Source organism: Protopterus annectens, chromosome 10.part0 (genome assembly GCF_019279795.1).
Source record: "Protopterus annectens isolate FY-2018-M chromosome 10.part0, PAN1.0, whole genome shotgun sequence".
In the NCBI taxonomy this organism is placed as follows: Eukaryota; Metazoa; Chordata; order Ceratodontiformes; family Protopteridae; genus Protopterus; species Protopterus annectens.
The window spans coordinates 912,187,763-912,200,302 of record NC_056744.1 but is presented as its reverse complement, the minus strand read 5'-3'; positions in this window follow the sequence as shown (position 1 = coordinate 912,200,302).

Here is a 12,540-nt window from a genome sequence, read left to right as displayed (position 1 = left end):
GCATAGGTTGTGTGACAACTGTTCCAAATGTAGGTGACACAACTGTTGACATTCCACAACAGTCAGAGCAGTTGTCAGCTCTACCTGATATCCTAGGCCTCATGTACATCCAGCAACATTTATTTGTCTGTGTACTGGTTTGCTGTCTGTATCACAGTCCCAAGTATGTTGTCATTTTTACCATTAAATGTACAAGGAGTGTGTCACTGACAGTAAGGATATGTTTATGGAAACACCAGCAATACTTGAGATCTAAGTGGCCTAGTGGGTTAATGCACTATGCTATAGTTGACAAGGTCCTGGGTTTGAAACTTGGCAGTGCTGAATTTTGTTTCTGATGTGCATCACTGATAATCAGGATAAGTTTATGGAAACAGTTGATCAGTCCTCAAAGCTGAGTGGCCTAGTGGGCTAATGCACTATACCCTAGTTGGGGCTTGAAACCCAGGAAGGGTAATTATTTTGCTGATGTTTAAAACAGTGTCAGTAAGACAGAAGGTGACTTAAGCTGTTTTAAGCAGCTTTAAGCAGGGTTGTGTGGCTTTGCACGATGTACTGCAATGCAGTGCTTAGCTCCGCTTATACCTGCTCTAGTTCCAAAAAAAGAAAAGAAAAAAAGGGTGATAGAAAAGTGGTGAAATGGAGGCAAATGGGGAAAACAATGTGAAAGGCGGGTAGGGATGTGCAGGATGGGTGTAGGAAAGGACCATAGCTCTCCATTACTTCTACAGCAAAAGCTGTGCAAGTTGTGGACAATTTGGAATTTGGAGCCTCACATCCCAGAGGTATGGGTGTGGGTGACATAACTTTGTTGATTAATTTCTGTAAATGATTGATTGGAGTCAGTGTTGGTGTGGGTGAAATGGAGAGCTATTTATGGGGAAATATTTTTTGTGGGACAGATACCCATTTTTTAAGGAGAGAGTGGAATGTTGGGGAAGGGGTATAGGTATGTGTGGGGAAGTAAGTTGGGTAGGAGAGGTAGCATTTGCAAAAAGAAAAGGCAGACAACACAGCAGGCAGGGGTGGTATATGACACATGAGGAGGGTAAACACCTTGGATGGGGAGGGTGTTGAGGAATCAGAGAACCAAGTGCCCCCATATGGGAGCAGTGGGACTGAGCTTCCCAACCATTGGCAGTCACCACTGCTCCTTCATGACCCGAAGGTGGCTGTGCTGGAGGCTGGGTGCCAGGGCCAGCCTGCCCCTCCAGTTCAACCAGTTTGCCCTCAATCCAGCGCAGTCAATTGCCCAAATCATGCTGGACAGTCTTGTTCCCCATCCCTGGGACCTGTCGCTGGGTGACCACTCCCTCCTGCACCCAGTCCCAGGGGGGCCCTGTCCCTGAGGCAATTCCACCCATAGATGGTGCAGGACCAGCAGAGAAGGCAGCTCCAGGTTGGGTCCCAGACATGCTGGGACCTGGTGCCCATGATCGGTGGATCCACAGGAACTGGTCTACTCAGTTGAGCTATGGTGCTGAATTTTTAAAGTGTACAAGTTTGCAATGAAGAGAACATGTGGTTAGTTGTATCAGCATGCAGAACAAATGACATAAACCAGTAACGTAACATGCCATAGCATATAGAACACAACAATAATTGGGATAACAGTCAGTATTGTAATAGCATGCCAGTAATAGTTATGGTATAAGGCCAACAACATAGGTAATTCAACAAGGTATGTTAGTATGCAACTGTTGTAATACATAACAATAATAAAACACAAGGCCCAACATGTTGTTTTGTGGACAAGATATGTCAAATGTAAATCATACCCGGCGGAAAACAGTACTCAAGCCGCTGAATCACTTACAAATGCCTTCTACCAGCACCTGCAGGACTGCATGGATAAGGCAATCCCAAGCAAAACAAAGACTCTTTGTACCAAAGGCAAGCGTCCAGTCTGGTGGACCCCAGCCATAAACAAACTCTACAACAAAAGGAGGAAGCTACTACAAGATAGAGCAAAATCCTTAAAAGGTAAGACACCCTTGATCACTATAAGTAAAAAACTAAGAGCTCTCATAAAATCATCCAAAGCAAATTTCGAGAGAAAAATAGCTAAAGACTCAAAAGACAATCATAAGGCCTTCTTTAGCTATGTTAGAAACCTGGGAGGAAACTCCCAGATATGCTCAGAGCTAGTTCAAAATGATGTGAAGATTACTGATCCTACAGACATTGCCAACATACTGGCTGACAGGTTCAGTGCAAACTTCTCCCTCCCCAAAAGGAGAGATATCTATACCAAACGATTGCAGCCCCCCAAACATCTCCAGCACCCAAGTGAGAACTGCTCTCTCCAAAGCAAAAAACACAGCATCCATGGGACCTGATGGTGTCCCGGCTGTGTGCTCCATGAACTCAATGAGGAATTAAACCCACAGCTAGGACAGCTGTTTAATCAAAGTCTTACCTCTGGATACGTACCCAGGGAGTGGCGCACTGCAACTGTGGTACCACTTCACAAAGGCGGTGCCTCCACCGACCCTGAAATTACCGCCCATTAGCTTGACAAGCCTTATCTGCAAAGCCATGGAGAGGATCATAATGGACCTCATAAATAAAGACATAGGAATTTGCAGACTTTGGATCCAACCCAGTTTGGCTTTGTCAAAGGCAGATCATGCCTTTTAAACTTGGTTGACTTTTGAAACAGTCACCAAAGCCATTGATGAGGAAAGGCAGTCCATACAGCCTACCTCGATCTGGCTAAGGCCTTGATACAATACCCCACTCAGGTATCATTGAAAAACTCATCAGCTTAAATGTCAACCCATACATCACAAGATGGGTTGCAAACTGGCTGAGTGACAGAACCCACAGGGTCAGAGTTGCTGGTGCCATGTCAGACTCAAAGCCTGTCACAAATGGTGTCCCACAGGGCTCAGTCCTGGGCCCACTCTTGTTTGGCATCTACTTTTCCGAAGTACAAGCAAACACAGGAGGGTATGGCTGACAAAGTTTGCAGATGACTGCAAACTGGTGCCATAGTAGAAAACACATCTGACACAGATATCCTTCAGAAGGGTCTCACAGAAACGGATAACTGGTGCCAGAGCCACGGCCCAAAGTTAAATGCCAAAAAATGCATAGTCATACCCTTGGGAAAAACAAGGTTACCCCTAGCTACCAAATAGGTGGCAATCCACTGAGCACAGAAGAAGTTATCAGGGACCTGGGGACCCAGGTTGATAGTAGTCTGTCATTCGACACCCATGTAGCTAAAGTAGTTAGGAAGACCTTCTACATTGCCCACCTTATCATGAAGGGATTCTCATCTAGATCAAGGGAGGTCATAGTCTCCTTTACTCATCACTCATCAGACCAATGATTGAGTACAATGCCCCATTCGGAATGTATCTGACCCGACACTTGCAGCAGCTGGAGAGGCCACAAAGTTCCTCACCAAAGGATAAAGGGTCTCAAAATCTGTCCTATGCTGCCCGACTGAAAGAACTCCAGCTCTATTCAGTCGCACCGCTGCTCAGAGGTGACCTTTGCCTAACATACAAGGCCATGTCAAACCCAGATTTGATGAATATGCTTCACCTCAAAAATCTAGATCCATCAGAGCCACAAGGGCGGAGACTTAAACCTTGACACGGCTATTAATAGGACGTGCTGGAGGGATAGATTCATCACCCAAAGACTCCCTATGCTGTGTAACAAAATCCCGGTACATGTGAGGCAGAGCACCTCGCTGGCCTTGTTCAAGAGAAATCTTGACCAATGGATGGGAGATCGCAGATATACCCCAGGGATTACCTCAGTGTCACTGCTCGACAGAGGCACAGCAAAATAATGGGTATAGTTCCCCATACTAAAGGGGTGGCGTAAGCCACAAAACGATGGGCTAGGCTTGTAAATGCCCTCAGGCAGATAGCCTAGTATGAACCTATGAACCTATGAACCTATGAACCTATGTATAAGAATAATAAATTATGATGCAGATGGGGGGAGAAAGAAAATCATGCCATTACTACCAGTATGGGCTATATTGTTTGCAACAGAACTCTTATATGCTCTACAGGTCTGCCCTCACTTTATGTATACAAGTGCACTATAGCTTTCTGTAGTACCTACATACCTCTCAAGCTATCTGCATGGGACAGTATGGGTCAAGCTGTAACACCTACAGGTACACAACTACAGGGACTATGACATGTCAGTGGAGCATATGTGACTACCAAGGAGTACTGTGGACTGATGTAGTGTGACTGTGCTATTGAGATAAATCAAGTGGCCATTAAATCTATGTCCCATGGATTTGGCAACAGTGATCACAGTCTGTGACAGCATAACATTTGAGAGACATGTATCGTGCACAGTATAGAGAGTTTATGTTTATCATGCCATCGTTGGCAATGGGATTAGACTATCAGCAGAAATTCACAGACACACCATGCAAACAGCCGTACCAAAATTAAACACTTATTTGTTGTAATAACTTTTATTAGTATGGCATGTTTTGACTTTTAATTTACTGCAGTCCTATCACCTTACTGAGCATTGCTGCTAACACTCTGGTACTTCTGGGCACACATATTAGTAAACCATTTGAACAAATAATACAGGCATTTATTTACCTGTAATTCCTGTGGAGAGAACATCTGTTAACAATACATAACTGTTTCTATTAATATTTAGTAGCACTTGTCTCTGGATTTGAACCCCAGTATTCTGTGTGTAAAAAATGTAAATCATACCTAACATTTATCACACTGTGCTACTGAGCCATTGCTGAACATTGATTGACTAAACAATGCCTAGAGCTCTCCTGCTAATAAACTGTGACCTGGTAATAAAGGTAGAGTGTCATACAAGACTGCAGAGACACTTGAACACACATGCATGAGATTCATGCATGACAGAGATAGCAGGTGAACTGTGTATTAATACTTGGAATGCAGGTGTACACATTTAACTCCCAGTGGATGGGAATATGTGTGATGTGTACAGACCATATCGGACTGCTGGGTTGCCTACCTGACCCATATATGGTTGCAGATGAAATATTTGCAGTCTGCAGCTATTACAGTTTCATACTTGCCTGCAGCAGCGTAGCTAAGTTCAGGAATGCATATAGTTGAAATGCAATGGTTAGCACAAGACAATCCTGAGAGAAACACATTATAATACCTTAGCCATTACTATTCTAGGTTCAAATCTTAGTGTAGAACAAATATTATAATGCATTATATCTTGTACAGTTCCACATCAACACTTTAGCAAAATAGTTCTTTATTGGCTAACCTTCAGTCATTTAATGGTAGCATTCCTTTCTTTAGTTCACAGCACTTGTAATACTCAATTTCTTGACCAACAGCTGAAAATACACACATTTGGGAAAACACAGCTTTATTAGGGGTGACATGAAACTGTGATTGGTATACATCTAACAGTCTTTATTGAAGAGCACTTTAAATAATGCACGCATTGAAAGATAGCTGTTATTCCAAAATGGATGCAGTACTAACTTTATTTAGTTAACCATTCTGAATGCAGTTGTACTTTATTAACTTGAAAGTATGAATGCAGTTGATTTATTTCCTTATCATCTATGAATGCAGTTGCACTTTATTATCATAACATTATTATTAATACAGTGTAAACTTTTATTTCCATATCATTATTAATACAGTAGCAACTTTCTGTCCTTAATGTTAGCAGATTTCATGCTTTCATCTGTATTGAACTGTACCTGTCATTACTCACTTATATCAGTCCAGGTCTATGACCACATTCATTGCAAAAGACTCAAAACAGAATATACGTACTGGCAGTTACTACTGTACTCTTTCTTATTTATATTACTATATATATATATATATATATATATATATATATATATATATATATATTGCAAGATATATCTGTACTCACCAGACTCGTGGTGCAACCTGGCCAAACACCCTGCATGGGCCTCCAGGTTGCAAGCTCTCTCCTCTGCAGCTATGGGGAGAGAATAACACTATTATGCATACCTGTCTATCATGTACTTATACTAGCATTTTGCAAAACAATCTTGCAATACTTATATATTTGTGGGGCATTGTCCGCTTGAGCATTTTGTATCCAAGTAACGAAGAGATCCCACTTCCTATGCTTCAAGTCATCATAGTGGTGATGCACCTGCTCACCTGTGTGGGGGGATACCAGTTACACTAATGAGGTTGCATGCCTGTCGGTCCCAGGCCTCTGATTTGTATTCCAACCCCTGGTACTGGCACTGAAGCAGCCAGATGTCATGGTCTTTCACATGGAGTCCAACCATGACCCTGGACTCCAAAATGCCCCACCGCTGCACCTGGAAACACACACTCTCTCCAATTCCTGCCACAGCTCCTGCACAGATCAAACTCCAACAGGTTCTGGTTATATTCCCACCTGTTACACTTAAATAAGGCTATTCTCCTGCCCTTTGCTTCCATTTTTAAAAATGTGGTGCTTCACTTGCCACCATGCAAACCAGCTGAGCTCTGCCAAGCAGTGTTTAAACTGGAAATGCTGAGCAATGCTTAGTGGTGCACAAACCAGCTTAGCTAAGCTGAGGACTGCTTAAACTGGGATTGCTTCACAGTGCCCAAACCAGCTAAGCAGAGCTGCACATTGTTAAGTACTGCTAAAATGGGTCCTGATTAAGTACTCCTTAGCAGTGCTTAGCAAAGCTTAGCTAAGGGTAAACCACATTTAAAATAATTAAAAAAAAAATAACAAAAAATTACACAGCAAAAAAAAAAAAAAAAAAACTAAATTATTTGTCCATTACTACTATATTATTATTATGTGTGATTTCCCTCTACTTTTACTCCTGCCCAAATTTACTGTCAAATCCATTGATATTTGATTTGTTAATCAAAAGTGTCAGTATGTTTGTGGTTGCTCCAATTCTGCTAAATCCTAGATCAGAATAATTTTTGTATAGGTTTGTTTCTTTTCTTTCCTTTTTCATTGGTCTTCCATGCATAAGACTTACAGCACCAACTGGAAAAGATTTTCAGTTTGGGCTTCCACCAAGAACACACATACCTTCCTTCTCTGGTATATCTGCCCCTTCACTACCTTTCAGAATGTTTTAATGGACACATTTCTAAGGCATGAACCAAAGACCATTGTGAAGATTTTTCTAACTTCTGTATTTGTTACAACTCCAAGCCTTAGCTTAACTATATCCACAGCATTTTATTCTTTCAGCCATGATCTAAGAACCCAGTTCACCTATGGATATTTACTTTTTGTAAGAAAAAAGAATGAGTGTACCTCTAGGTTTACACCTTTGACAGAATTACACTTGCTTTTCTTTAATGTTTTGTACCTTGCCAGCCATTGTATACATTGTCATCTGTTAGCCTATTCATCAACATTTTGAGTGAAATGACAATCAGTTGCAGAAGGCTATCATCCAGACAGCCACCAAAAGGTTTTTAATTTTTAACCCTAACTCCTGTATTTTGGCTGCTGCTATCCATACTAGCAAATACAAGGGCCTGCAGACCTTTCTGCTACAGCTGTGAACATTCCAACATGTTTCAGGAAGTTTTACATATGCATGTGACTTGGCAGAGTCAAGTACATGTTCCAACTTGCATGCCACATGTAGTTTGCACATTTATTTTCTGTAAATGCTGATATTGCAGTAAACTGATGTGCCCCTCATTCCCCTCCCCCATGAGCTGATTTTAGACACTTGCTCCCATTCTTCATAGTTCTGGATGCTAATCTGAAGTTACTGGAGTCGTAGTAACAACTCCAGACCTCTGTACCATAGAGGTGGACACAGTCATTAAAATTCATGTCTTGTCTCCCTCCTGTTAGTGTCAGAGAGGCACATTCCGTAGTTAGTTACATTTTTGAGTTACAGACCTTACTTTTGTGCCCCCACAACCACCACTACCACCACCTGATCTGTCATGAAGATTTTCACTGTGTACCAAACCTTCCTTAATTGCTAAAGTGGCTGCAGAAACAATTTTAAATATGTTCATTTAATTTGCTTGTTTTCATCTTACTGTATTAACCAAAGAGGTAATTTTCTCATTGCATGGATGCACATAGGTAGCTTAGGTCCTGTAAGAGCAAAGGGCATAACAAATCTGATTAAAAGTTTTAAGCAATGCCTATTTAAATACCTTTCTAATTGAATTATTTTCTTTTATAATACATTTAACAAAATTCTTCAGGAGTATCCTAAAGCACATTTACCAGAACTGTCTCTATATTTGTGGCTTCCTTTGTGACATCTCTCTGGGTGATTTTTGTGCGGCTTCTACTAGGTTATCCCTGAATACCTTTGCAAAACATTCCTTTAGAGAAACCATTGCTAAACGCAGCACAGTGCCATGCTGCACAAACACAAAAAAAGGAAAGAAATAAAAAACAATTAAAACATATTTAACTTTAATATTTAAGTGCCATCCGACACTTTAATGGTGCAGGGGTTGTGTTACTCATCTATGGACACTGTAACACAACCCCTACACTGATTCTGTAATGGTATTACATGGCTCTCTCTCTCAGTACTGAGCCTTCATTAATATGCAAGGCACACTGATGAGGGGGAGCCGCAGACACGGCCACAGTACACTCCATGTAGGGTTTCCACTATTCTAACATGGAGTTTATAAAATCCCCACCTTAATCTAATGAATTTAATTTGTGGTTGGACTCGCACTTAGTTTTATGTTTTTATACATTTTTTTAAATAATTTGGTGGACTTTGGCATACCCTTTCATACAAAACATCCGGATATTTTAATCTTTCACTCCCATGATAAGGTCAATTTGTTTGATCAAATTTACACTACCTAAAGATAATGTATTCCTGTGGTTTATGCTGTTTAATAGAATTTTAAATATTCCCTTGGTGTTTATTGTGAGCTTCTTTGCAGAGTACACATAGGTTCATAGGTTCATAGGTAGGTACTAGGCTATCGGCCCAAGGGCCTACGTAAGCCTAGCCAACAAGGTTCCCTGGCTTACACCACCCAAGAAAGTTATTTTCCTGTGCCACTGTTGAGCAGAGACACAGAAGTGATCCCCAGGGTGTATTTCCTATTTCCCATCCACTCATCAAGATTTTTCTTGAAGAGTGCTAATGAAGAACTTTGCTTGACATAGATGGGTAGCCTGTTCCAGAGTATGGGAACTCTCTGGTACAGGAATCTATCCCTCCAGCATGTCCTGTTTATTGTGGTGACAAGGTTTAGGTCCCTAGAGCATGTAGCTCAGAGGGATTGGGATTTCTTTAGGTGTAGCATGTCCAACAGCTCTGGGTTTGACATAGCTTTACATGTTAGGCAGAGATCACCTCGGAGTAGACGATATGCTACAGAGTAAAGCTGGAGTTTTTTGAGGCTGTCAGTTTAGGGTATTTGTTTGAGGCCAGTAATCATCTTTGTGAGGTACTTCTGTGGCCTTTCCAGCTGCTGCAGATGTCTTTTGAGGTACAATCCAAAAGGGGCATTGTACTCTATAATGGGTCTAATGAGTGTCGAGTAGAGGGGAACAATGACCTCATTTTCCTTGATGAGAACCCTTTTATGATGAAGTGTGCCACATAGAAGGACTTCCTGACAACTGTAGCGATGAGACTATCAAAGGAGAGACTACTGTCCACCTGGGTCCCAAGGTCTCTTATCACGCATTCGGTGTTAAGTAGATTGCTGCCTATGTGGTAGTTCATGGGTGCAGAGTTTTTACCAAAGGGGATGACACTGCACTTTTTGGCATTGAGCTTGAGGCCATGGCTCTGACACCAGGCATCTGTCTCAGCGAGGCCCTTCTGTAGGATGTCCACATCATTTGGGGACTTGACTATGGCTCCTAGTTTGCAGTCATCTGCGAACTTCATTAGCCAGAGACCTTCTGTGTTAGCCTTTACTCCAGAGAAGTAGATACCAAACAGGAGAGGTCCCAGGATGGAACCCTGTGGTACTCCACTTGTCACTGCTTTGAGGTCAGATTTGGAGTCTGCAACTTTTACAGTATGGGTTCTGTCAGTGAGCCAGTTGGCAACCCATCTTGTGATGTAGGGATTTATACCTAGTTTAGTGAGTTTAGCTATAATTCCAGAATGGGGGATGGTGTCGAAAGCCTTGGCAAGGTCAAGGTAGGCTGTGCGAACCACCTTACCCTCATCTACGGCTTTGGTGACTGCCTCAAAGAAGTCGATCAGGTTCAGGAGGGATGATCTGTCTTTCACAACCCCAAACTCAGTGGGATCCAGAGTTTGGAGGTTACCAATGTCTTTGTTTATGAGTTCCATGATGATACATTCCATGGCCTTGCAGACCAGGCTCATCAGGCTAATAGGTCGATAGTTCCTATAGTTGTATTGTACCTGTCTTTATGTCAAGATGCTGACGCTCTAACTGAGAATCATAATATTCAAAAAGTAAGCCCACCAGTGGGATTGGATTGGATGGGACTGACTGGCCTAGTTTTCTCTCAGCTCAGCTTACCAGAGAACTTTTAGGATTATTTCTGAAAGTGAAAGGGACTGAATATCAGTGGTATAAAAGTAAAAAGGCATTGTTAACCAGGTGTAATCAGCTTTAGACATATTCAGTTTTACTTGCATTAAAAGGGCCAAATAGCTATACTTTGTACTAGTAATGGTAACACTGTTATAATTTGAAAACTGTAACCAAAGAAAATAATGCTACCAATGATGTTATGCCAATGGAATGTGATGAATACTCTGCAAGAAGAGTAGAGTCAGTCATATGCTATTGTACTGCAACAAAGTTAATTAGTATGGGACAGAACTTTAGGGAGTACCAGGGTCAATCAGTATGATTACACTTAAGAAGTCACAATACGCTGTAAAAACAAGATCCTTGCTAAAAAAGAGGCATACAATAATACCCCATTGCTCAATTAGAAGTATAAATTGCATATTTCATACTAATGCTGCGGTTTACAATTTAATACATAATATGATAAGAGATATAATATGAGTCCAAGAAAGATCAAGGAATAGCATTAGAAAGACACAATGGTACTAAAATTTAGCAAAGGTTACACTGGAGGAAAAAACTATATAATTTAAAGAGATATGTCAGCACAAACCTTTGACAGAGCAGTCTGCTGGAACACAGACAGTTGAAGGAAATGTGTTACATCATAATGTATTGTAGCCTGAAATTATTGCAAAGTAGGAAGTAGAAGTGACTTGTAGAACTGAAAGGAAGGCCTACACTGGAAGAGTGTATTCTAAGAGAATTAATTTAATAAGTATGGAAAATTCGCAGTGTCAGCAGTATTCTAAATTTTCTGTCAAACTAAAACAGAAACTCATAAAAATTGTGATTTGTAAGCAGCAAATGAGTGCTGAGGAAAAGGAGAAACTGATCAATAAGAAAGATTTTGCAAAAGTAGTAAAAGATAAAAACACCATGCATGGTCAGAATTGTAAAACCATTGTAAAGCCATTACTGCCAATATAAAACAACTCAAATAATGGAAGATTCTTGGCAACAGGTCTCTGTAAGTAGGTGAAACAGTAGACCTATAGTTATATTTTGTTCTGAGATGTCCACTGCAGAATAAAAGCAACCTAGAGAGTAAAACAAAAATGAAAAAATAGTGCTCCCTCACAATGAGATTGTGAGAGAGCAACCTAGTGTAGAAAAAAAATGACAGGTATATATTCACTCACTCTGAAACAGAAAAGTAAGCGACCCAAAGAAGAAAAGAAAAGAAAAAAAGGAGAGAGTAGTGTATACTAACAAACAAGATAACCTTGAACAGCACCCTAAAGATATTCCTCAAAGGTCAAAATACAGGAAATGAAACAGAAGAATAAGAGTTCTGTGCCTCAGGTTTGTAAACGTTGACAGAAAGAAAAAATAAATAAGCAAAATGGAGATAGTAACCAGAGCCATAACTAGAGCATGTTAAAAGGGGGAAAAGATGATGATGCCATGGTTTCTTAAAAGAATGACATTACTACATTCACACAGGGCACAGTATGTAAGTGACTGTAGCAAGGTGCTTCCTGTACTTGTAGTAAGCAAGTTCCTACAGTTATAGATCAGAGTAGAGTTTTTTTTTACTAGAACACCCTTTTTGTTTGGTCTTCAACTTTGGGTTGTGTAAGGCACCAATTAGGTTAACTCTCCAGGATGCCAGATGACCTATGAGTGAATGAAACTGATAATAAAACTTATTGTTATGAGCTACCATTCTTGAGAGATATGTTAATCACTGAAAGAGATGAGCTAGTCATCGAAACCCCAGTGTCTCCACCAGTAGAAGAGAAGCCAGAGCCTGCTACTTCATAACAGATTGATCTTTTGGAAACTCTAGAGTTGGTTGGTTGTGTGGTAAGCCACATGAACTTTACAAAGGAGAAATGGGGCACAGCAAGGAAAAGCATAGCTAAAGCTGTACAGTAAGAAGCTGAACAAAATTTTAGGAACAGGCAAGACAAAAGCACACATCCTAGAAAGGTTTGCTTACCAGGAATAATTAAAGAAGTTGAGAACATCTGTGGTTTATTCCCTGAATGCCAGAAGCCAGAATTTCAAGTTT